Raw genomic sequence first — 26,405 nt, 5'->3', positions numbered from 1 at the left:
AGGGATTGCATTAAATGTATAGATTGCTCTAGGTGACGTAGACATTTCCACAATATTTGTTCTTCCAATCCATGAACATGAAACATTTTTCCATTTCTTTGTGTTTTCCTCCATTTCTTTCATGACTATTTTATAGTTTACTGAGTATAGATTTTTCCTTCTTTGGTTAGGTTATTCCTACATATCTTATGGTTTGGGAGCAATTGTAAATGGGATCGATTTTTTAATTTCTCTTTCTTCTGTCTTACTGTTGGTGTATAGAAATGCAACTGATTTCTGTGCATTGATTTTATATCCTGACAGTTTACTAAATTCCTGTATGAGTTCTAGCAGTTTTGGAGTGGAGTCTTTTGGGTTTTCCACACATGGTATCAAATCATCTGCAGAGAGTGAGAGTTTGACTTCTTTTTTGCCTATTTGGATGCCTTTCATTTCTTTTTGTTGTCTGATTGCTGAGGCTAGGACTTCTACTACAATGTTGAATAGCATTGGTGTTAGTGGACGTCCCTGCCGTGTTCCTGACCTGAGAATGATATTCACTGTGGGCTTTTCATAGATGGCTTAGATGATATTGAGGTATGTGCCCTCTATCCCTGCAGTTTGAACAGTTTTGATCAAGGTAGGGTGCTGTACTTTGTCAAATGATTTTTCAGCATCTATTGAGAGTATCAAGTATCATATGGTTCTTTTTCTTTCTTTTATTAATGTATTGCATCACATTGATTGATTTGTGGATGTTGAACCAATCTTGCAGCCCAGGAATAAATCCCACCTGGTTGTGGTGAATAATCCTTTTAATGTACTATTGGATCCTATTGCCTAGTATTTTGGTGAGAATTTTTGCATCTCTGTTCATCAAGGATATTGGTCTGTAATTCTCCTTTTTTTTTTTTAATTTTTAATTTTTTATAAACATATATTTTTATCCCCAGGGGTACAGGTCTGTGAATCACCAGGTTTACACACTTCACAGCACTCACCAAAGCACATACCCTCCCCAATGTCCATAATACCACCCCCTTCTCCCAAACCCCTCCCCCCAGCAACCCTCAGTTTGTTTTGTGAGATTAAGAGTCACTTATGGTTTGTCTCCCTCCCAATCCCATCTTGTTTCATTGATTCTTCTCCTACCCACTTAAGCCCCCATGTTGCATCACCACTTCCTCATATCAGGGAGATCATATGATAGTTGTCTTTCTCTGCTTGACTTATTTCGCTAAGTCTGTAATTCTCCTTTTTGATTTGTTCTTTGTCTGGTTTGGGGATCAAAGTAATGCTGGCCTCATAAACTAAGTTTGGAAACTCTCCTTCCATTTCTACTTTTTGGAAAAATTTCAGAACAGGTACTAATTCTTCTCTAAATGTTTGGTAGAATTCCCCTGGGAAGCTGTCTGGCCCTGGGCTCTTGTTTTTTGGTAGATTTTTCATGACTGCTTCAGTCTCCTTACAGATTATAGGTCTGTTCAGCTTTTCTATTTCTTCCTCCTTCAATTTTGGTAGTAATATGTCTCTAGGAATGTATCCATTCCTCTGAGATTGTTAAATTTGCTGGTGTATAGTTGCTGATAATATGTTCTTTTTTTAAAATTTTTTATTAATTAAAAAAATTTTTTAAAATATGTTCTTATAATTGTTTATATTTCTTTGGTGTTGGTTGTGATCTCTCTTCTTTCATTCGTGATTTTATTACTTTGGCTTCTTTCTCTTTTCTTTTTGATAAATTTGGCCAGGGATTTATCAATCTTATTGATGCTTTCAAAGAAACCAGCTCCTAGTTTCATTGGTTTGTTCTGCTGTTCTTTTGGTTTCTATTTCATTAATTTCCGCTTGATCTTTATGATATCTCCAGCCGAATTTAGGCTTTCTTTGCTGTTCTTTCTCCATCTCCTTTAGATGTTGGATTAGTTTGAGTACTTGAGACCTTTCAAGTTTCTTGAGAAAGGCTTGTATCACTATATACTTTCCTCTCAGGACCGCCTTTGCTGTGTGCCACAGATTTTGAAGTTGTGTTTTCATTTTCATTTGTTTCCATGAATTTTTTCAGTGCTTCTTTAATTTCCTGGTTGACCCATTCATTCTGTAGTAGGATGCTCTTTAGCTTCCATGTATTTGAGTTCTTTCCAACTTTCTTCTTGTGGTTGAGTCCTAGCTTCAGAACATTGTAGTCTGAAATTTGCACAGAATGATCCCAATCTTTTGGTACTAGTTGAGACCTGATTTGTGACCAAGGATATGGTGTATTCTGGAGAATGTTCCATATGCACTAGAGAAGAGTGTGTATTCTGTTGCTTTAGGATGGAAAGTTCTGAATATATCTGTGATGTCCATTTGGTCCAGTGTCTCATTTAAAGCCTTTATTTCTGTTGATGGACATCTAGGTTCTTTCCATAGTTTGGCTATTGTAGACATTGCTGCTATAAACATTCGGGTGCACGTGCTCCTTTGGATCACTACATTTGTATCTTTAGGGTAAATACCCAGTAGTGCAATTGCTGGGTCATAGGGTAGTTCTATTTTCAACATTATGAGGAACCTCCATGCTGTTTTCCAGAGTGGTTGCACCAGCTTGCATTCCCACCAACAGTGTAGGAGTGTTCCCCTTTCTCCGCATCCTCGCCAGCATCTGTCATTTCCTGACTTGTTGATTTTAGCCATTCTGATTGGTGTGAGGTGGTATCTCATTGTGGTTTTGATTTGTATTTCCCTGATGCTGAGTGATATGGAGCACTTTTTCATGGGTCTGTTGGCCATCTGGATGTTTTCTTTGCAGAAATGTCACGTCTTCTGTCCATTTCTTGATTGGATTATTTGTTCTTTGGGTGTTGAGTTTGCTAAGTTCTTTATAGATTTTGGACTCTAGCCCTTTATCTGATATGTAGTTTGCAAATATCTTCTCCCATTCTGTCAGCTGTCTTTTGGTTTTGTTAACTGTTTCCTTTGCTGTGCAAAAGCTTTTGATCTTGATGAAATCCCAATAGTTCATTTTTGCCCTTGCTTCCTTTGCCTTTGGCGATGTTCCTAGGAAGATGTTGCTGCGGCTGAGGTCGAAGAGGTTGCTGCCTGTGTTCTCTTCAAGGATTTTGATGGATTCCTTTCTCACATTGAGGTCCTCCATCCATTTTGAGGAAGTGGAGATGCAACATGGGGGGTTAAGTGGGTAGGAGAAGAATACATGAAACAAGATGGGATTGGGAGGGAGACAAACCATAAGTGACTCTTAATCTCACAAAACAAACTGAGGGTTGCTCTGGGGAGGGGGGTTGGGAGAAGGGGGGGTGGGGTTATGGACTTTGGGGAGGGTGTGTGCTATGGTGAGTGCTGTGAAGTGTGTAAACCTGGTGATTCACAGACCTGTACCCCTGGGGATAAAAATATATTATATGTTTATTAAAAAAAAGTATATTTAAACTACCTAATATAATGCTGGCCACATATGATGTTAATTCTTTACTTGGTTTTCTCTCTTCAATGTGGCAAAAGACTTTAGAGATCAAGTTTTGATGAGGAAAGTAAAAGAACAGAAGGTGAATCTGAATGTCTGAGATATAAAGATTCCTGGGTAGGGTGGGATCACACTGAAAATAATAGTTAACACATTCGGTGGCGCCTAGGTGGCTCAGTTGGTTAAGCGACTGCCTTCTGCTTGGGTTGTGATCTTGGAGTCCTGGGACCCAGTCCCACATCAGGCTCCTGGCTCCGTGGGGAGTCTCCTTCTCCCTTTGACCTCACCTCTCATGCTTTCTCACTGTCTCTCTCTCTCTCTATCTCAAATAAATAAATAAAATCTTAAAAAAAAATAAAGCCTTTATTTCCTTGTTGATCTTTTGCTTGGATAATCTGTCCATTTCAGTGAGGGGGGTGTTAAAGTCCCCTACTAATATTGTATTATTGTTGCTATGTTTCTCTGATTTTCTTATTAATTGGGTTATATAGCTGGCTGGTCCCATGTTAGGAGCATAGATATTTAAAATTGTTAGATCTTCTTTTTGGACAGACCCTTTCAGTATGATATAGTGTTCTTCCTCATCTCTTGTTATAGTCTTTAGCTTAAAATCTAATTGATCTGATATAAGGATTGGCACCCTAGCTTTCTTTGGATGTCCATTAGCATGGTAAATTGCTTTCCACCCCTTCACTTTAAATCTGTTGGGGTCTTTGGGTCTAAAATGAGCTTCTTGTCGATGGGTCTTGTTTTTTCTTATCCATTCTGATATCCTGTTTCTTTTGATTGGGACATTTAGCCAGTTTACATTCAGGGTAATCATTGAACGATATGAATTTAGTGCCATTGTATTGCCTGTGACTGTTACTGTACAGTGTCTCTGTTCCTTTATGGTTTACTACATTTAGGGCCTCTCTTTGCTTAGAGGACCCCTTTCAATATTTCCTGTAGGGCTGGTTTGGTGTTGGCAAATTTTTAAATTTTTGTTTGTCCAGGAAACTTTTTTTCTCTCTATTTTCAATGATAGCCTAGGTGGATATAGTATTCTTGGCTGCATGTTTTTCTCATTTAGTGCTCTAAATATATCATGCCAGTGCTTTCTGGCCTGGAAGGTCTCTGTGCATAAGTCTGTTGCCAATCTAGCATTTCTACCATTTTATGTTATAGACTTCCTCTCCCAAGCTGCTTCAGGATTTTTTCTTTGTCACTAAGACTTGTACGTTTTACTGTTAGGTGATAGAGTCTAAACCTATTTTTTATTGATTTTGAGGGGTTTCTCTGTGCCTCCTGGATTTTGATGCTGTTCCCTTTGCCATATTAGAGAAATTCTCTATTATAATTAGCCGCAATATACCTCTGCCCCCTCTCTCTTTCTTCTTCTGGGATCCCAACTGTTACATATTATGTATCAGTTATCCTTCTAATTCTCCCCTTGTGGTGCAGTATTAGTTTGTCTCTCTGTTGCTCAGCTTCTTTATTTGCCCTCATTTGGTCTTCTATATCACTAATTCTCTCTTCTGCCTCATTTATCCTAGCAGTAAGAGCCTCCATTTTTTACTGTAGTTCATTAATAGTTTTTTTTATTTCAACTTGGTTAGATTTTCGTTCTTTTATATCTTCAGAAAGGGATTTTATTTCTCCAGAGAGTTTTCTCTAATATCTTCCTTGCCTTTTTCGAGCCCAGTTAGCACCTTAATATTCGTCATTCTGAATTCTAGTTCTGACATATTACCAATGTCAATATTGACTAGGTCCCTAGCAATCGTTACTGCCTCTTATTCTTTTTGTGTGTGTGTGTGTGACTTTTTCTGCCTTGTCATTTTATCCAGATAAGAATATATGGATGAGACAATAAAATACCAAAAAGGTGGCAAAGACTCCAGGAAAATGTATGCTAGCCAAATCAGAAGAGACCCAAAACTGAGAGAAGAAGGGTGGGAAAAGGAAATTTAAAAAAAAAAAAAAAATATATATATATATATATATATATATATATAATATATATTAGACTGATGAATGGAACAGAGCCACCCGCTTGATTTTGGGTGTATTCCGGTCTCTTAGAAGAAACTTCTTCCCAAAATTTTAAAGAAAGAAAATGTTATATATATACAAAAATAAGGGTAAACATGATGAAGGGATGGAATATGACTGTAAAGATGAAAATTTAAAAAAAATTGTAAAAAAGGGATTGATAAGATAAGTTGGTTGGAAAAAGAATTATTAAAAAGAGGAGAGATTGTGGTCAGGCTAGAGACTAGAATAAAGCGAAAGCCTGCCAGAGGCCAGGCTTAGTAACCTTCTTGGGTTTGCTCTGGGGAGCTCTTGTTCCCTGAATGTTTTCTATAGAGCTTTGGAGGATGGGAATGAAAATGGCGGTCTCCCAGTCTCTGGCCTGAAGGAGCTGAGAGCTTGGGGCCCCACTCCTCAGTGCGCCCTCAGAGAAAAGCAGTCAGTCCCTCCCATCTCCCTGGTCTGTGGCTACACTCTGTGCTCACCTGGGCTGTGACTGAATGTTTCTGTCTCTGGTGCAGAGCCCCATTTGGAGTCTCCAAAACCAGCAGATTCCTGCTGTGCACTTCTGCACCACTTTTCCTGGAGGAGTAAGGACGGGATCTCTCCAGATTTGCCTCTTGGTGGGGTCCTTGCTCGAACAGTAATACCCTGACTGTGCCTTGGATCACAGTTTAAGGTAACCCTGATCTGAGAGCTCACTCCTCAGTTCCGTCTTTGCAATCAGCTTCCCCTCTCCAATACCTGGCAGCCTTGCCATACTCAGACACCCCTGATCTTTCTGTGACCCCACAGGACCTGAGACTACACTGTCCCCATGAGGGTTCCACCTCTGCTTAGCCAGTGGAGCCAGTCCCTCAGTGGAGCAGACTTCTCAAAGTTCTGATTTTGTGCTCTGCTGCTCCACTGCTTGCCAGGAGCTGGCCCCGCCCCCTGCAGTCTATCTTCCTGTTGCTTTGGATTCACTTCTCCACATGTCCTACCTTCCCAAAAGTGGTTGATTTTCTGTTCCTACAATTGCTTCTCTTGTTCTATCTCCTGTTGAGTTTTTAGGTGTTTGGAATGGTTTGATAACTATCTAGCTGAACTCCTGGTACTTGATGCCATTTCAGTCTGCTACTCCTCTGCCATCTTGATTCCCATCCTTTTAAAAAATAATACTCTGTTGAAGTATGACATATTTTTTTTTCCATTCCTCAGATAAGGGATATGTGTTTTTTTTATTTTTGCTATTATAGGCAATTCCACTGTTGATATATAATTTTTTTGTAGGCATATGTTTGCAATTAAGTTCAGATATAATTAGGAATTAAATTGCTTGGTCAATGCTTAACCTTTTTAGGAACTGTCAAACTGTTTCCCAAAGTGGTTGAACCATTTAACAGTTTCCACCACCAGTGCATGAAATTTACAATTTTTCCTTCTTGCTAACATTTGTTTTACTGGTTTAGTCATCCGAGGAAGTGCTAAACATATCTCATTGTTGTTTTGGTTTGCATTTCTCTAATAATTAATGGTGTTGAGCATCTTTGGGTTTGCTAATTGGCCATCTTTGGAGAAATGTCTCTTCAAGTTCTTTTTTTTTTTTTAAAGATATTATTTATTTATTTATTTATTTATTTGACAGAGAAAGAGAGATCACAAGTAGATTGGGGAACGGGTTCCCTGCTGAGCAGAGACCCCCCCCAATGTAGGACTCGATTCCATGACCCTGGGATCATGACCTGAGCTGAAGGTAGAGGCTTAACCCACTGAGCCACCTAGGTGCCCTCTGTTCAAATTCTTTTTAGTTTCCTAATGTTTATCTTTCTGTTGTTGAATTATAAGTATTATTTATATATTTTGAATGTAAATCCCTTGTCAGAGATATGATTTGGAAACATTTTCTCCTATTCTCTAGGTTTTTAGGGTTTTTTTTGTTGCTTTTTTTTTTTTTTAAGTTTTCTTGATGGTATCCTTTGATGCATAGGTCTTTTAACTTTGAAGAAATCCAATGATTGGTTTAGTCTTTTTTTTTCTTGCGTTTTTGTTATTGTATCTAAGAAACTGTTGCCAACTGAGGGTCATGTAACTTTGTAACTTTGTTCCTAAGTTTTCCCCTAAGAGTTTTACAGGTTTACCTCTTATATTTAATTCTGTGATCCAGTTAAATTTTTATATGTTGCATGAGATAGGGATGCAAATTCCTTTTATTCTTTTCTTTCTCTTTTTCCTTTCTTTCTTCCTCCATTTTTTTCATATGTATAAATAGCTGTTCTAGTACCATTTGTGGAAAAGAATATATCCCCTCATTGAATTGTTTTTGCATATTGTCAAGTATCAGTTAACCATAAATGTTAGGTTTTATTTGGATTCTTAGTTTTAATCCATTGATTAGTGTGTCTTTCCTTAGGCTATTAGACCATTACCACACTTCTTACAATAACATTTAAAATCAAGAAAAGTGAGTTTTCTAATTTGTTCTTCTTTATCCAGATTGCTTTGGCTACTCCGGGTCCCTCAAACTTTCCTAATAATTTTATGGTATGGTGTTTATTTTAGGGGAACAAAAGCAACTGGATAACTAATAAGGATCAATTTGGAGATTCCTGTTATTTTAACAATATTCCTGGGATGATGTGGGATGCCTTTACATTTAGTTCTCATTTAATTGTTCTCAAAAGTGGTTTGTAGAAATTAAACAGTGGTTTCTCGTTAACTTTCTCCCAACTTTGCATTTGTGTTAGCTGTAACCATAAGCATTTCATTATTTAAAAGATTTTATTTATTCTTAAGAGACAGAGACAGAGAGGCAGAGGGAGGCTAAGGCTCCGCAAAGAGCAGGGAGCCGGATGTGGAACTTGATCCCAGGACCCTGAGGTCATGACCTGAGCTGAAGGCAGATGCTTAACTATCTTAGCCACCCAGGTGCACTGTATTTCATTATTTTTGATACCATTATAATTAGAATTGTATTCTTATCCTTATTTGGGGATGTGTCTTTTTGCCTCTGTATGTAAGCATATTAATAGTTTCATGATTTCCAGATGTCAGTATCTTTGTAAGTATTAGGTATTTACTTTAAGTATTAACATCAAATTAGTTTTACTTCTATTTTCCAGGGAACAATTACTGATCCTTCACTATAAGAATGATAATAAAATCTGAACTCCTGCTCTCGGTCAAGTGATGTGAAAATTTAGACAAAGGATGGTTCTGTGATATACTACAGTTTATATAAATGAAAATAATTCAAATTAGGGGAATCAAAATTGATTAAATTAATTCTCTCTGGGAGTTACAGCCTTTCAGAGTAAAGAGACCACATGAGTACTTAAATTTAGACCACATTTAATTGAGTGACCTTCTCATATTGTTCTAAAATACAGATGTACACGTAATACATTTTACTTCTAAGTAGACCTTTCTTTCTTCTCATATTTCATTTCTTATCATATCAAATAGTATTTGCCAGTTTGATTCTAAATGAAATTCCACTTGAAGAAAATCCTGCTATATTATTTCCTGAGTTGATATGTAAGTAAATGTGTGGGATCACCAATGAAGATGAGAGTCAAACAACTGAAACCACTTTATCTCTGAAAATGGTGACCACTTAAATTTATTTCTGTGCATGTAGCTTCTTTATTAATGTTTCTTTCAAAAAATTTCATATTTACGTAGCTTGATTCAGTAATATTAGTGTGCATATATCACAACATACTTCTCTTAATAGCAATTCTTTAACATAGGTTTCATAATCCCCTCTTACATGAATCCCCTTGTTTCAAAGAACAGGATTGATAAAATTGAAAGGGAAGTAGACATGACTCTGGTTCTCTGATTCCAATCTCCATAATCTCCCTACAATAGCACTAGGGTCCTGCCATTTTCCATCTTTCCGGAACAGAAATTTAAATTCTATCCTCTTCTAAAAGGCACTACTAAAGAGAAAATGCAAATGGCTTTAGACGATCGGAATAAGATTTTATATAAAAGTAATGTGGTGAAATTTTGGAAGCTTGAGAATATTTATGAAGCTAAAACTTCTTACGAATTTAATCATAGCATTTCAAAAAGGTCTTAGAGATTGTCTACTTCAAGGCAATCATTACACACTTGAGGAAATTGAAACCTGAGGAGGTTAAACCACTTTTTGGTGGTCAACAGCTAAGAAACTGTGCAATCAGGAATATAAACCAGGTGAAATAGAAACCTTATTTGAACTGGAGCAGGTTATACAGCCAAACTGCTAGGGTTTGAAAAGAGGGTCTGTCACATACTATTGTGTAGTATTAGGCAATTTTCTAAAATGTCTTTGCTTCAGTTTCATCATCTGTAAAATAGAATTGGCAGTAATAGCACCTTCTTCTCAGGGTTCTTTTGAGGATGTGTGAATTAATACATAGAGACTATTTCTTATCACATATTAATCACTCAATGACATTTTTGCTTTAAACTCCAGCCCACATATTTCATCTTTCATATAAAAATAAAAATAGGGCATCTGGGTGGCTCAGTCTGTTAAGCATCTCCCAGGGTCCTGGGATCAAGCCTGGTGTTGGGCTACCTGCTTAGCCAGAAGTCTGCTTCTCCCTCTGCCACATGCCCTGCTTGTGTTTTCTTGTTCTCTCTCTCTCTGTCAAATAAATAGAAATCTTAAAAAAATTAATAAAAAGAAAAATAATTTCTTTCCCAAAATAATTCATATCCAAAGTAAGTATGTATTTACTTTAACAAATTTCTGTAAGTACTTTCAATCACCACCTTTCCTATTATCATTAATGTTGAAAATTCTAATGTTGTCATTTCAATATTCCTAGTACATTTGTAGATTCTTATAGACAATTTGAGGAATGTATCTCTCCCAGAACATTAGCTGATAGGGTTGTTTCCAGAACTGTTAATAACAGGAATAAGAATTGCAGCCAAATGAAATTGCATAGAACATGAGTTTGCATTGAAGACTTAATTATTTTTATAATAATTGGAGGTTATTAGTAAATAGTGTTAGACAAATTCAGAGGTGGGAAAACTGTGGTCTGTGGGTCATATCAGCCAATCACCTATTTTTGTAAATAAAAAATTATCACAGAACATCCACACACATACGTTTAAATATTATCAATGACTGGTTTTGCCCTCCAGCGGTAGAGTTCAGTAGTTGTGAGAGAGGCAATGTGGGCCATATTTCCTTAAATATTTACCTTCAGGTCCTTCCTGGGGGGAAAAAAATGCTAATGCCTGACTTAATCCCACAAACAAGTCCAGCTAATGCAAGTGTACAAGTTTACTCCTGAATTATCCCATCCACACCATGCAAGTGCCATATCATTTTTGCTGGGGTAAACTGATATGCCACAACATACTTCTAGGAAATTACAGTACTTGTCACAATCTGACTGGTATATAACCAAACTGATAAAGAAAGATTATATGAATAAGCATTATTTTGATGTAATATAATATATACAAAAGGAGGTATGCATGCATGTATGTGAATATATGCATTATATATACCATAATATATAATAATATGACAACATAGTATATTTTGTGCTAAGTTAATAATTTAATGGGCAAAAGACTTACAGTTTACTGCCTTAACACAGATGGGTATTATATTTACTTTAAATTTAGATATCCAAAAACTGGAAATATTTTCATGAAATTTGAAGCATGGGTAAGAAAGAGTTTGTTTGCATTGTGAAGATTACAGATTGAGTAGAAATTTATTTTTAAGAAATTGAAGTTTATGTCTAAAAACAGTACTGTCTAATTTTTTAAGGATGTGATTACAGATCCAGTTAGAAGTTTGATTCTGGGAAGTACTTAGTGGCCTGTGACAGACTATGGCATTTAGAAATTTCCTGCAGGGAATTGTTGGCTATGAATGACATTTATAAGGGGAGATGTGTATTATTCAAAAGTTAATTTAAAGTATAGGATACAGATTTATAGGTTTTTTTTTTCAGTTTGAAATACCAATGAATGGACTTTAATATCAGATCTTTAATCTGTTTATTAGACATTGCCAGGTTTTAAGGTAGGTTTTAGCAGAACAAATGTATCCTGTAGGACACCATCATGATTTTTCTTTCAGTAACTTCAACAAGAAATTCAAAATTTTCACTATCTAGTGGAAAGGTGACTTTCCTCAATAATACTCTTTCATATTTTGAGAAATTCTGAATAAAGAAATCTTAGTAATTCTTAGTAAAAAGTAATGTGTGTTGGTTTAGTTCTTAACCTTATGAAAGTCCTGAGAAAGAGTTAGTATTGAGAAAATAGAAAGGCTAGCTTATTACCATTTGCTAAGGATTTTTTACAAGTGATTATGTAAAAACTTTAGTTAAATCGATATTTGTAGAAGTGGAAAAAATTTGTTGCTGTTATTTATGTTAGATTTGCTTGAAGAGGTACTAATTCTGTCTTGACTTACTCCACTTTTTGGTTAGTGTGAAACAATACACCTAATAAAGTCAAATTATCCCTAGAACCTTTTACAATACAGTATATTCCTTTCTTTTATCTATTCAATTAACTTAGAAATAGTGCAAATGAAGTCCTTCCATAGATTACTTTTTTCTTGCTTCCCACAACCTTCAACCTGTTACATTCCAAATAAGAACAGAGACAGTGGCATCAAACATAATGCCAAACACAAAAGCACAAATACAAAAAGTTATATACACAATAATAAACACATCTTTCTTCTGTTGCTCATGTGCTGGTTTTGTGATTATGCACAAATGACACCCACATAGACAAAACAAAAAATGATCTCAGTTGATCATATGCTGGTTTGATGAAGTGATTCATCAAGTCATTCAATAATTCTGTTATTTCCTCTTAGAAAAATAAATCAATAAACATTTAATAAGAATATTTTCAAAAACATGGGGCGCCTGGGTGGCTCAGTGGGTTGAGCCGCTGCCTTCGGCTCAGGTCATGATCTCAGGGTCCTGGGATCGAGTCCTGCATCGGGCTCTCTGCTGAGTGGAGAGCCTGCTTTCCTCTCTCTCTCTCTCTCTGCCTGTCTCTCTGTCTACTTGTGCTCTCTCTCTGTCAAATAAATAAATAAAATCTTTAAAAAAAAAAAGAATATTTTCAAAAACATAGTCCTTGTCATTTTAAGAGTACCATATTCTCTAATGGTGAATAAGCTAACTTCTTTTTAAATTTAGTGTTTAAGTAACAGCAAAAATGTGATGTTGGGTAGTTAGTTAATATATAAAGACAACTACTTAAATTATTGTGCTATCAGTTTGATAGAGATTTATTATTCTTTGTCATGAGAAGACAAATATTATTGGAAATATAAACGGAGGTAACAAACGAGGGTTTCTTTTAATAAGCTCCATATTTATTTTATTTCTTAAGAGTTTCTTCTCAGCATATATACGGATTCTTCACTCCTTGGAGGGTTCAGAAACCTGTCACGAAAGAAAGTGTAAGACATTCAGAATCCGAACTGATGTAGTGTAGATAATTTCAAGATGGCAGGGATTCCAGTTTAGAAAACAAATCTAAGTAATTGTGACTCCATTTGGAAGCTTACTGTGATAGCCGAGAGGGCATACATAAGGATGTGTCAGCACCCCTCTCGTACTGCTTGGAGAAAGACTTTGCCTATGGGAGCACATTTCACATCCTTAATGGAAATGTGTACTTTTGAGGTGTAGAGATATCTTATCAGAGATCAGCATTTCCTCTGTGGATTTTAACACTTTCTAATTACAAAAATACAATTACTAACTTGACTTGACAAGAATTTTGACAGCTAATACTAGCATTTCAGCAACTATAATCAAAAGACATCATTTAAATCAAGGAACTGAATTTTGTTCTATAAGAAAGAAAATATCAAGTTATTTCTCTTAATCACAGTTATATTACTGAACTCCAACTTCATATATTTAACATTCTATCAACAGCATTACTTATATACCTAATATAAATCTCAAACTTAATTTGTCCAAAAGTGAATTTTGTGCCTTCCCTGAAAACAGATCCACCTATGTTTTTTCCCATCAGAATGGATGAGAAGTCTGTACTTTAAGTTATTTAGGTTAAAAAATTTTACTTGTTTCTTCTTTCACTTCCCATATTAAATCAGTAGGGATTCATATTATTCAAACATTAGATTTTATATAAAAATTAAACCACAGGTCCACACATCTCCTGTAATCACCATGGTCTAAGCTATCTTCATCACTTATTCATATTGTATTCATGTATTGTATTGTATTATTTTGTAATATTTGTAATATTGTAATATTCATGTATTGTATTATTGTATTGTATTCATATTGTAATAGTGTTCAATTAAGAATAGCTACTTCCATGCTTAAACCCTGAAGTTTGTTATCAAGCCAGTGGCCAGAGAAGTCATTTTAAAACCGAGGTCATATTATTTCACCCTCCTGGCCAAAATCATAATAGGCTTACAGATATATCAAATGGATTATACATCATCAAATGTCATTTTTAATGGGAGTGCAAAGTTGATTTAATTTGGAAAACCAATTAATATAACATCCCATATTGAGGATCTAAAGAAGAAAGACCAAAAGATCATATCAATAGATGCAGGCATCAGAACAAAATATTTGACAATATTCAGCATCCATTCTTAGCAAAAACTCTCAGCAAACTAGTAGTAGAAAGCATCTTCCTCACCTGACAAATGGGCATCTATGAGAAAGGGGTGGCTTGGTGACTCTTGATTTCCACTCACGTCATGATCTCAGAATTGTCAGATCGAGCCCAACATTTGCTTTGTACTGGATGTGCAGTCTGTTGAAGATTCTCTCTTTGCCTCTCCCTCTGCCCCTCCTCCCTCTCTGTCTTAAACAAAGAGACAAATAACATCATACTTCATGATGAAAGACTAAACATTTTATCCTTCAGATGGGTAAAAGGCAAGGGTATGTTTTTCTCACCACTCCTTCCTGTTTTACATTGTACTAGACATCCTAGCCAACACAGTAGAGCAAGATACAAAAATCATAGATTGGAGAGGAAGAAAGAAAATTTCTGTATTCACAGATGACATCAATATCTTCATGGTAAAAAACATAAAAATCTACAAAAAAATTTATTGGAATTAATAAGTGCATTTGACATGTTTGTATATGCAAGAACAAACAAAAATAATTGTATTAATAGATATTAACATGTACTGCTGAATTAGGAGCAACTGAAAATTGAAATTTTAAAATAGTATCACATGCAAATATAGCAAAAATATGACATACTTAGGTATAAATTAAGAAGTATCATAGGGGCGCCTGGGGTTTAGTCGGTTGTGTCTGACTCTAGATTTTGGCTCAGGTCTTTTTTTTTTTTTTAATTTTTTATTTTTTATAAACATATAATTTTATCCGCAGGGGTACAGGTCTGTGAATCGCCAGGTTTACACACTTCACAGCACTCACCAAAGCACATACCCTCCCCAATGTCCATAACCCCACCCCCCTTCTCCCAACCCCCTCCCCCCAGCAACCCTCAGTTTGTTTTGTGAGATTAAGAGTCACTTATGGTTTGTCCCCTCCCAATCCCATCTTGTTTCATTGATTCTTCTCCTACCCACTTAAGCCCCCATGTTGCATCACCACTTCCTCATATCAGGGAGATCATATGATAGTTGTCTTTCTCCGCTTGACTTATTTCGCTAAGCATGATACGCTCTAGTTCCATCCATGTTGTCGCAAATGGCAAGATTTCATTTCTTTTGATGGCTGCATAGTATTCCATTGTGTATATAAACCACCTCTTCTTTATCCATTCATCTGTTGATGGACATCTAGGTTCTTTCCATAGTTTGGCTATTGTGTACATTGCAGCTATAAACATTCGGGTGCACGTGCCCCTTTGGATCACTACGTTTGTATCTTTAGGGTAAATACCCAGTAGTGCAATTGCTGAGTCATAGGGCAGTTCTGTATTCAACATTTTGAGGAACCTCCATGCTGTTTTCCAGAGTGGCTGCACCAGCTTGCATTCCCACCAACAGTGTAGGAGGGTTCCCCTTTCTCCGCATCCTCGCCAGCATCTGTCATTTCCTGACTTGTTGATTTTAGCCATTCTGACTGGTGTGAGGTGATATCTCTTTGTGGTTTTGATTTGTATTTCCCTGATGCCGAGTGATATGGAGCACTTTTTCATGTGTCTGTTGGCCATCTGGATGTCATCTTTGCAGAAATGTCTGTTCATGTCCTCTGCCCATTTCTTGATTGGATTATTTGTTCTTTGGGTGTTGAGTTTGCTAAGTTCTTTATAGATTTTGGACACTAGTCCTTTATCTGATATGTCGTTTGCAAATATCTTCTCCCATTCTGTCAGTTGTCTTTTGATTTTGTTAACTATTTCCTTTGCTGTACAAAAGCTTTTGATCTTGATGAAATCCCAATAGTTCATTTTTGCCCTTGCTTCCTTTGCCTTTGACGATGTTCCTAGGAAGATGTTGCTGCGGCTGAGGTAGAAGAGGTTGCTGCCTGTGTTCTCCTCAAGGATTTTGATGGATTCCTTTTGCACATTGAGGTCCTTCATCCATTTTGAGTCTATTTTCGTGTGTGGTGTAAGGAAATGGTCCAATTTCATTTTTCTGCATGTGGCTGTCCAATGTTCCCAACACCATTTATTGAAGAGGCTGTCTTTTTTCCATTGGACATTCTTTCCTGCTTTGTCGAAGATTAGTTGACCATAGAGTTGAGGGTCTATTTCTGGGCTCTCTATTCTGTTCCATTGATCTATATGTCTGTTTTTGTGCCACTACCATGCTGTATTGATGATGACAGCTTTGTAATAGAGCTTGAAGTCCGGAATTGTGATGCCACCAACTTTGGCTTTCTTTTTCAATTTCTCTTTGGCTATTCGAGGTCTTTTCTGGTTCCATATAAATTTTAGAATTATTTGTTCCATTTCTTTGAAAAAGATGGATGGTACTTTGTTAGGAATTGCATTAAATGTGTAGATTGCTTTAGGTAGCATAGACATTTTCACAATATTTATTCTTCCAATCCAGGAGGATGGAACATTTTTCCATTTCTTTGTGTCTTCCTCAGTTTCTTTCATGAGTACTTTATAGTTTTCTGAGTATAGATTCTTAGCCTCTTTGTTTAGGTTTATTCCTAGGTACTTTTTGGTTTGGGGTGCAGTTGTAAATGAGATGGACTCCTTAATTTCTCTTTCTTCTGTCTTGTTGTTGGTGTAGAGAAATGCAACTGATTTCTGTGCATTGATTTTATATCCTGACACTCTACTGAATTCCTGTATAAGTTCTAGCAGTTTTGGAGTGGAGTCTTTTGGGTTTTCCACATATAGTATCATATCATCTGTGAAGAGTGATAATTGGACTTCTTCTTTGCCGATTTGGATGCATTTAATTTCCTTTAGTTGTCTGATTGCTGAGGCTAGGACTTCTAGTACTATGTTGAATAGCAGTGGTGATAATGGACATCCCTGACGTGTTCCTGACCTTAGCGGAAAAGCTTTCAGTTTTTCTACATTGAGAATGATATTTGCGGTGGGTTTTTCATAGATGGCTTTGATCATATTGAGGTATGTGCCCTCTATCCCTACACTTTGAAGAGTTTTGATCAGGAAGGGATGCTGTACTTTGTCAAATGCTTTTTCAGCATCTATTGAGAGTATCATATGGTCCTTGTTCTTTCTTTTATTGATGTGTTGTATCACATTGAATGATTTGTGGATGTTGAACCAACCTTGCAGCCCTGGAATAAATCCCACTTGGTCGTGATGAATAATCCTTTTAATGTACTGTTGAATTCTATTGGCTAGTACTTTGGTGAGAATTTTCGCATCTGTTTTCATCAAGGATACTGGTCTATCGCTCTCTTTTTTGATGGGATCCTTGTCTGGTTTTGGGATCAAGGTGATGCTGGCCTCATAAAATGAGTTTGGAAGTTTTCCTTCCATTTCTATTTTTTGAAACAGTTTCAGGAGAATAGGAATTATTTCTTCTTTAAATGTTTGGTAGAATTCCCCCGGGAAGCCGTCTGGCCCTGGGCTTTTGTTTGTTTGGAGATTTTTGATGACTGTTTCAATCTCCTTACTGGTTATGAGTCTGTTCAGGCTTTCTACTTCTTCCTGGTTCAGTTGTGGTAGTTTATATGTTTCTAGGAATGCATCCATTTCTTCCAGATTGTCAAATTTGTTGGCATAGTGTTGCTCATAGTATGTTCTTATAATAGTTTGTATTTCTTTGTTGTTAGTTGTGATCTCTCCTCTTTCATTCATGATTTTATTTATTTGGGTCCTTTCTCTTTTCTTTTTGATAAGTCTGGCCAGGGGTTTATCAATCTTAATAATTCTATCAAAGAACCGGTTCCTAGTTTCATTGATTGGCTCTATTGTTTTTTTGGTTTCTATTTCATTGATTTCTGCTCTGATCTTTATGATTTCTCTTCTCATGCTGGGCTTAGGGTTTCTTTCTTGTTCTTTCTCCAGCTCCTTTAGGTGTAGGGTTAGTTTGTGTACCTGAGACCTTTCTTGTTTCTTGAGAGAGGCTTGTACCGCTATATATTTTCCTCTCAGGACTGCCATTGTTGTGTCCCACAGATTTTGAACCGTTGTATTTTCATTATCATTTGTTTCCATGATTTTTTTCAATTCTTCTTTAATTTCCCGGTTGACCCATTCATTCTTTAGAAGGATGCTGTTAGTCTCCATGTATTTGGGTTCTTTCCAAACTTCGTCTTATGATTGAGCTCTAGCTTCAGAGCATTGTGTTCTGAAAATATGCAGGGAATGATCCCAGTCTTTTGATACCGGTTGAGTCCTGATTTAGGACCGAGGATGTGATCTATTCTGGAGAATGTTCCATGTGCACTAGAGAAGAATGTGTATTCTGTTGCTTTGGGATGAAATGTTCTGAATATATCTGTGATGTCCATCTGGTCCAGTGTGTCGTTTAAGGCCTTTATTTCCTTGCTGACCTTTTGCTTGGATGATCTATCCATTTCAGTGAGGGGAGTGTTAAAGTGCTGTACTATTATTGTATTATTGTTGATGTGTTTCTTTGATTTTATTATTAATTGGTTTATATAGTTGCCTGCTCCCACGTTGGGGGCATAGATCTTTAAAATTGTTAGATCTGGGGCGCCTGGGTGGCTCAGTGAGTTAAAGCCTCTGCCTTCAGCTCAGGTCATGATCTCAGGGTCCTGGGATCGAGTCCCACATTGGGCTCTCTGCTCGGCAGTGAGCCTGCTTCCTCCTCTCTCTGCCTTCCTCTCTGCCTACTTCTGATCTGTCTCTGTCAAGGGAATAAATAAAATTAAAAAAAAATTCAGTGTGGTTGGTTAAAAACCTAGTAATTTAAAAAAAAAATTGTTAGATCTTCTTGTTGGACAGACCCTTTGAGTATGATATAGTGTCCTTCCTCATCTCTTTTTATAGTCTTTGGCTTCAAATCTAGTTTATCTGATATAAGAATTGCCACTCCTGCTTTCTTCTGATGTCCATTAGCATGGTAAATTCTTTTCCACACTCTCACTTTAAATCTGGTGATGTCTTCGGGCTTAAAATGAGTTTCTTGGAGGCAACATATAGATGGGTTTTGTTTTTTTATCCATTCTGATACCCTGTGTCTTTTGAGTGGGGCATTTAGCCCATTAACATTCAGGGTAGCTATTGAGAGATATGAATTTAGTGCCATTGTATTGCCTATAAGGTGACTGTTACTGTAATGGTCTCTGTTCCTTTCTGATCTACCACTTGTAGGCTCTCTCTTTGCTTAGAGGACCCCTTTCAATATTTCCTGTATAGCTGGTTTGGTGTTTGCAAATTCTTTCAGTTTTTGTTTGTCCTGGAAGCTTTTAATCTCTCCTTCTATTTTCAATGATAGCCTAGCCAGATATAGTATTCTTGGCTGCATGTTTTTCTCGTTTAGTGCTCTGAAAATATCATGCCAGCTCTTTCTGGCCTGCCAGGTCTCTGTGGAAAAGTCAGCTGCCAATCTAATATTTTTACCATTGTATGTTACAGACTTCTTTTCCTGGGCTGCTTTCAGGATTTTCTCTTTGTCACTAAGACTTGTAAATTTTACTATTAGGTGACGGGGTGTGGGCCTATTCTTATTGATTTTGAGGGGCGTTCTCTGAACCTCCTGAATTTTGATGCTCATTCCCTTTGCCATATTGGGGAATTTCTCCCCAATAATTCTCTCCAGTATACCTTTTGCTCCCCTCTCTTTTTCTTCTTCTTCTAGAATCCCGATTATGCTAATGTTTTTTCATCTTATGCTGTCACCTATCTCTCGAATTCTCCCCTTGTGGTCCAGTAGCTGTTTGTCCCTCTTTTGCTCAGCTTCTTTATTCTCTGTCATTTGGTCTTCTATATCACTAATTCTTTCTTCTGCCTCATTTATCCTAGCAGCGAGAGCCTCCATTTTTGACTGCACCTCATTAATAGCTTTTTTGATTTCAACTTGTTTAGATTTTAGTTCTTTTATTTCTCCAGAAAGGGCTTTTATATCTCCTGAGAGGGCTTCTCTAATATCTTCCATGCCTTTTTTGAGCCCGGCTAGAACCTTGAGAATTGTCATTCTGAACTCTAGATCTGACATATTACCAATGTCTGTATTGATTAGGTCCCTAGCCTTTGATACTGCCTCTTGTTCTTTTTTTTGTGGTGAATTTTTCCGCCTTGTCATTTTGTCCAGCTAAGAGTATATGAAGGAGCCAGTAAAATACTAAAAGGGTGGCAACAACCCCAGGAAATTATGCTTTAACCAAATCAGAAGAGATCCCAAGTCGTGAGGGGGGAGAAATGGGATAAAAAGAGGTTCTAAAAGAAAGAAAGAAAAAAAAAAAGAAAGAAAAGAATTAAAAAAAAAGAAAACGAATAAAGAAAAATATAAAAAAGAAAAAATGTATATATTTGATAAACTAGTTAAAAAACGTGAAAAAATAAAAGGGTAAAAGTGAAAAAAAAATTAGCTGAAGAAGAGAAAAAGAAATGAAAAAGAAAAAAATTAAATTAACTGCAAGACTAAAAAAATCACAGGGAGAAAGCCATGAGTTCCATGCTTTGCAATCTCCTCCACTGGAATTGTGCTGCTCTCCTTGGTATTGAAACCGCACTCCTTGGTAGGTGAACTTGGTCTTGGCTGGATTTCTTGTTGATCTTCTGGGGGAGGGTCCTGGTGTAGTGATTCTCAAGTGTCTTTGCCCCAGGAGGAATTGCACCGCTCTAACCAGGGGCCGGGCTGAGTAATCCGCTCGGGTTTGCTTTCAGAAGCTTTTGTTCCCTGAGCGCTTTCCGTAGAGTTCCGGAGTACGGGAATACAAATGGCGGCCTCCTGGTCTCCGGTCCGGAGGAGCCGAGAGCCGGGGGCCCCACTCCTCAGTGTGCCCTCAGAGAAGAGCGCCCAGTAACTCCCATCTGCCTGACCTCCGGCCGCTCTCCGAGCTCACCGAGCCTGCGACTGTTTCAAGGTAACCTCGAGCTGTGAGCTTACTGTTGGCCCTGTCTCTGTAGATGGTTTTCCCATTCCAATACCTGCAAGCTCTGTGACACTCAGACACCCCCGATCCTTCTGTGACCCTGTGGGACCTGAGGCCACCCTGACCCCGCGTGGGCTTCGCCCCGGTTTAGCCTCTGGAGCAATGTCCTTCAGCGGAACAGACTTTTAGAAGTTCTGATTTTGTGCTCCGTTGCTCCGCCACTTGCCAGGAGCCAGTCCCTCCCCCCGGGGTCTATCTTCCCGTCACTTTGGATTCACTTCTCCACCAGTCCTACCTTTCAGAAAGTGGTTGTTTGTCTGTTTCCAGAATTGCTGTTCTTCTTCTCTTCGATCTGCTGATGGATTTGTAGGTGTTTGCAATCTTTAGATAAGCTATCTAGCTGATCTCCTGCTAGTTGAAGTAATCTCAGCCTGCTACTTCTCTGCCATCTTGACTCCTCCCTTTGGCTCGGGTCTTGAGATCAAGCCTCTGCCTTGGGCTCTGGGCTCTGTGTCAGACTCTGCCTGAGATTTTGTCTCTCCTCCTGCCCCTGCGCCATTCATGACCTCTTTCTCTCTAAGACAAATAAATAACTAAAATCTTCTAAAAACATGATATCAAGGGGGCCTGGTTGGCACAGTTGGTTGAACATCTGACTCTTGGTTTCAGCTCGGGTTGTGATTTCAGGGTTTTGAGATTGTTGGCCTCTGTGTGCTTGCTCTCACACTCAAATAAATAAATCTTTTAAAAAGTATCATTACAAAAATTAATTGATGAAAAATTTCAGATAAAGGATACATAGCTGGATTTCATGTATTTATGAGTTGCAGGATATTTTACTGTATCAGTTATCTTCAAGTTGGTCTACAGACTTGAAGTACTCTTATCCCAAATTCCAGCAGTGTCTTTGTAGAAATCTGGTAATTTTTAAATTTAGGTAGAAAGAAAAGAATTAGATTATTCAAAATAATTTTGAAAATGAATGAAGTTGAATCGCTGATACTACCTGGTTCTAAGCTCACCATATAATTTCAGTGATTAAGGTAGTATGTTTGAGCAAAATGATAGTTATACAGAACAATAAAAATGGACAGTCAGGGTTTGAAAAATTGGCATATATCCATATGCCAGTAGATGTGTTTTTTTCTCCTGCCTCTTCAACTTCCTTTCTCAAAGTTACAAAGATTTTTTTTTTTTTGGTCATATTTCCTTCTAAAAGATTTATATAAGAGTTATACTTTTAAGTCTTTGGTCCAATTTGATTTAATTTTTGATTTAATCAATAGTGGAAGTTATGGGGTACTTTATTAAAATAACGAGATACTTTTTTTTTTTTTTTTACCGTTGTTGGTATGAAAGCTGAAGACATGAGAAATTCAATAGTTATTTGGTGAATTCAGTGAAGATTTGGCGTTTAGAAAGATAGCACAATGCTGAAAAAAAATCCTCTTTTTTATGATTGAGAATAGCTTTAATTATATCAGAGTAGTAACAGTCAACTTACTATTAAGGAGAACAAGCAAATGAACAAACCCAAACAAAAATGAGGTGAAAGAATCCATTACTCAGTTTGATTATTAGGATAGAAAAATATGTAAAGCAACCAGTGTGTGGTAGCACACATTCTCAGCTCAGTTCTTCTTTTTTTTTTTTTTAATTTAATTTTATTTTTTCAGTGTTCCAAGATTCATTGTTAATGCACCACACCCAGTGCTCGGTGCAATAGGTGCCCTCCATAATACTCATCACCAGGCTCACCCATTCCCAAACCCCCTCCCTTCCCAAACCCTCAGTTTGTTTCTCAGAGTCCATCATTTCTTTTGATTCGTCTCCCCTTCTGATTTCCCCCAATTCACTTTTCCTTTCCTTTTCCTAATGTCCTTCATGTTATTCCTTATGTTCCACAAGTAAGTGAAATCATATGATAATTGACTCCCTCTGCTTTATTTAACTCAGCATAATCTCCTCCAGTGCTGTCCATATTGGTAACAACAGTTGGGTATTCATCCTTTCTGATGGAGGCATAATACTGCATAATAAATATATATATGGACCATATCTTCTTTATCCATTCATCTGTTGAAGGGCATCTTGCCTCTTTCCATAGTCTGGTAGTTGTGACCATTGCTGCTGTGAACATTAGGGTACATATGGTCCTTCTTTTCACTGTATCTGTATCTTTGAGGTAAATCCCCAATAGTGCAATTGCAGGGCCATAGTAGTACAATTGCAGGGTCATTTTTAATTTCTTAAGGAATCTCCACACTTTTCCAAAGTGGCTGCACCAACTTACACAAAGATAAACTCCACTCAGTTCTCTTGAGAGGATCCAGTAACTGTCTTTGAAGTGATTCTGTTTTTCATTGGTATTGGTTAGAAACATGATATTTTCTCAGAGTCTAGGCATTCATGTAAGCTCATCTTCTCAAAGCCAAATCCCTTCTTCCATTTCAATAAAGGAATGCATTATTTTTGTTCAAATGAATCCTTGGTTAAATTTTTTTTTAAAAGATTTTATTTATTTGTTAGAGAGAGAGATACAGAGCGCAAGCACAGGCAGACAGAGTGGCAGGCTAGAGGCAGAGGGAGAAGCAGGCTCCCTGCCGAGCAAGGAGCCCGATGTGGGACTCGATCCCAGAACGCTGGGATCATGGCCTGAGCGAAGGCAGCTACTTAACCAACTGAGCCACCCAGGCGTCCCTCCTTGGTTAAATTTTAATGAAAACATATTTTTATATGAAGATATACATTTGTCCAAACATTTGTGTATATAATATTTTCTTCCCATTATTTGTTTATTTAAAGGAGCATATTTTCATCTTTTTTTCAAGATTATTTAGCTGATGAGATTTAGATTTTTAGCTGCATAAAAATGAAACATAAAATGAAGGTGGATTTTTATTATTTATGGAGGTCAGGTATCAAAGGGAACAATTAGGTGTATATAGTCAAAGATGTTAAATATTTAAATTTTCTTTTTTCAAAACTTTTGTAACTCTGCATGCTATCTTTCTTTTAGATGTCCCAACCATAATTCAGTTCCATTAATACATATACAATACTGATTGTGGGCTAGTGTATATCATATCCAAAAAATGATCCTGCCAGGTATAGATTATTATGTTATTATTATTTTTTAATTTTTAGCTTATTATTTTAATTAATTCATTAGTTTTTGCATGGAAAAGATTCAAAATGAAAAAGCGAGTAACTTTTCATTTCACTTTAACTCCTGTTCCTTTATATTTTTTACATACTGGTATAATTTAGAGACATTTTCCTTATCTCCTTTTGACAAGTACTTTGAGGGAAATATGAGAATCTCAAAATCACATTTCATATGGTCTTATATATTTAAAAATTAATAATTAATGAATTTGTCTTAATCTTGTCCCACCAAAAAATGAATGATGTATGATATATCATTTTTAAAGTGGTGGATTAATACCATTCTCCATTAAAAATAATGAGATTTTCTTGGAGAAAAAGCTGATTCCAGGCTGGGTCAGGAAATATACAAGATAAGCTTGGAACATCTTGTTCTATGAGAAAATCATATGCTAATAAGCTAATCAACGAACCTACAAACCAAACCAACTAAGAAACACTTTTTTTTTTTTTAAACTACTGATGAGGTAGATCAAAGGGACCTAGGAGACAACTGCAAGGTTTCCAGTGGCTGAACCTGAAACTGTTCGACCAAGGATATCATGTAATTGCATTATAACCCAAAGTTTAAAATAAATATTCATATATCAATACTGATAATAAACAAATGATGGATGTATTTATAAGTGGATGAAAAGACAAATCTCTGGTGCAGAATTCCAAATAATTTATGTTAAATAATTTTGTCATTAATGACTGTCTTCCCCTACTACATTGTAAACCCTCTGATGGTAAATATGTCTTTTTTTCCCCCACCATTTTACTATCAATGATTTACTAAGTCCATGATACATAAAGTCTTATTAATAATTATTTGTGGGTTAAATGAATCAATTCAGTAATGTTAAACCAAAATGGGAATTTTATCAATGTGAAAATCTTAAATACATAACTGATTTTCCCTTATATAAATAATCTGTATGTTTTTATGGCCATTTGAAAAAAAATTAACTACATGATCAGTGCTTTCTGTGTTTCCTTTTGCCTGCACAGGTACAGTTTTGTCCATGTTTGATCTACCCAGAAGGATTCATTGCATTCATTTTTGTGGTAAGCAGAAAAATGTTCCATTGATGTTCTCCATTTCCTAATTCCTAGAATCTGTGAATTTTGAACAGAGGCAAAAAAGAGGAAGTATTCTGTGACAGATTAGCTTCTGCCATTTAGGAAATCAATGGTTTTTTAAAATTCTGCCTTAAGTCTCTGTTTTCTCATTTGACAACCCATCTTCCTTTCTTTTTGGAAGTAGAATTTCAGTGGGATCAGGTGATGACCTAGCAGCAGCGCCTTTCTCAATCCCTCGCAATAGTAGAAGCAATCTGAGCACCTGAGCGTGCTCAATGACGTGATGGATATAGAATGCTATATCTTTCTTATAGTGGCCTTTATGAAACTCAAAAGGTTTCCTGGGGCAGGAGGATGTTTCCTGGAAAAATTGTAGATAATAGTGAAGCTGTTATTAACATTGAAAGATATCTCTTAAATGTAAAATATCTAGACACATGGAGGCAGAAAACACACCTGGACCTTCTATCTGTATTGAAGTTGCAGTCCCATGAAAAAGAATTCCAGTTTTCCTTTCTAACTTTAGAAAGGAAAGTTAGAAATTTAGCAAATTTAGAAGCTTGGTCTTGAGCATAGATCTTTTGATGCACTGATACTTGATTCCTACAGAATACTAGATTTATTTTGAATGCAGATAACATTGTATAACACATAGGAAATATCATGTTTAAAAATTGCTAATGTTACTACTTGACAGTGTTTCTAAGCAAATTTAAAGAAAAAAGAAAAAAAGGTATTCCAGGACTGTTGTTTAGGAAACTTGAGGATATTAAGATTTGAACCAGTAGACTGGAAGAAGTAAATTGCTTCTATTGCTATACTTCAACTATATAATGAAAATTATAGTAGCAACAAAATAGTCCTACTTGGAATTGAAAAGGCATGGCCAGAAAAGGCAGAGGTGAACTATATAATCTCAAGATCAGATACTTCCAGGATGTTACAGAAAATTTATTTAAAAGAAAACTATAAAGTACCTGCTGCAGTATTACCTATCTTCTTAGTGTATAACTTGGAAAAATAATTAATGAAATCAGATATATTCTTGACTATTCTCAGAAGAAATATCTTTAATAACATTGACCAGAAATACTTTCAGTTGCTTGTATTTCAGGGGAAAAAGCTTTGATGGAAAAGAGTGATCAAAACAGACAAAGAAAAAAAAAACAGACAAAGAGAGGGGAAAAAAACAAAGGTTTTTGAGGAAAAAAAATGAGGAAAAAAAACTATTATCTGGTCAGGTGGTTATTGAAAAATTACCTGTTTTT

General features: G+C 36.5%; 1 long non-coding RNA gene across 1 annotated transcript; it reads left to right on the top strand.

The window, feature by feature from the left end:
- Positions 1 to 530: 530 nt before the first annotated feature.
- Positions 531 to 17,119, top strand: LOC116574194. The gene is made up of 3 exons (XR_004279145.1): positions 531 to 619; positions 12,883 to 12,885; positions 17,046 to 17,119. It is a non-coding gene; the product is annotated as an uncharacterized LOC116574194 (long non-coding RNA).
- The last annotated feature ends 9,286 nt before the right edge of the window (positions 17,120 to 26,405 follow it).

This window comes from Mustela erminea, chromosome 15 (genome assembly GCF_009829155.1).
Source record: "Mustela erminea isolate mMusErm1 chromosome 15, mMusErm1.Pri, whole genome shotgun sequence".
NCBI lineage: Eukaryota > Metazoa > Chordata > Mammalia > Carnivora > Mustelidae > Mustela > Mustela erminea.
Note: the sequence above shows the minus strand (reverse complement) of the source record. Positions and strands in the feature narration are given on the sequence as shown.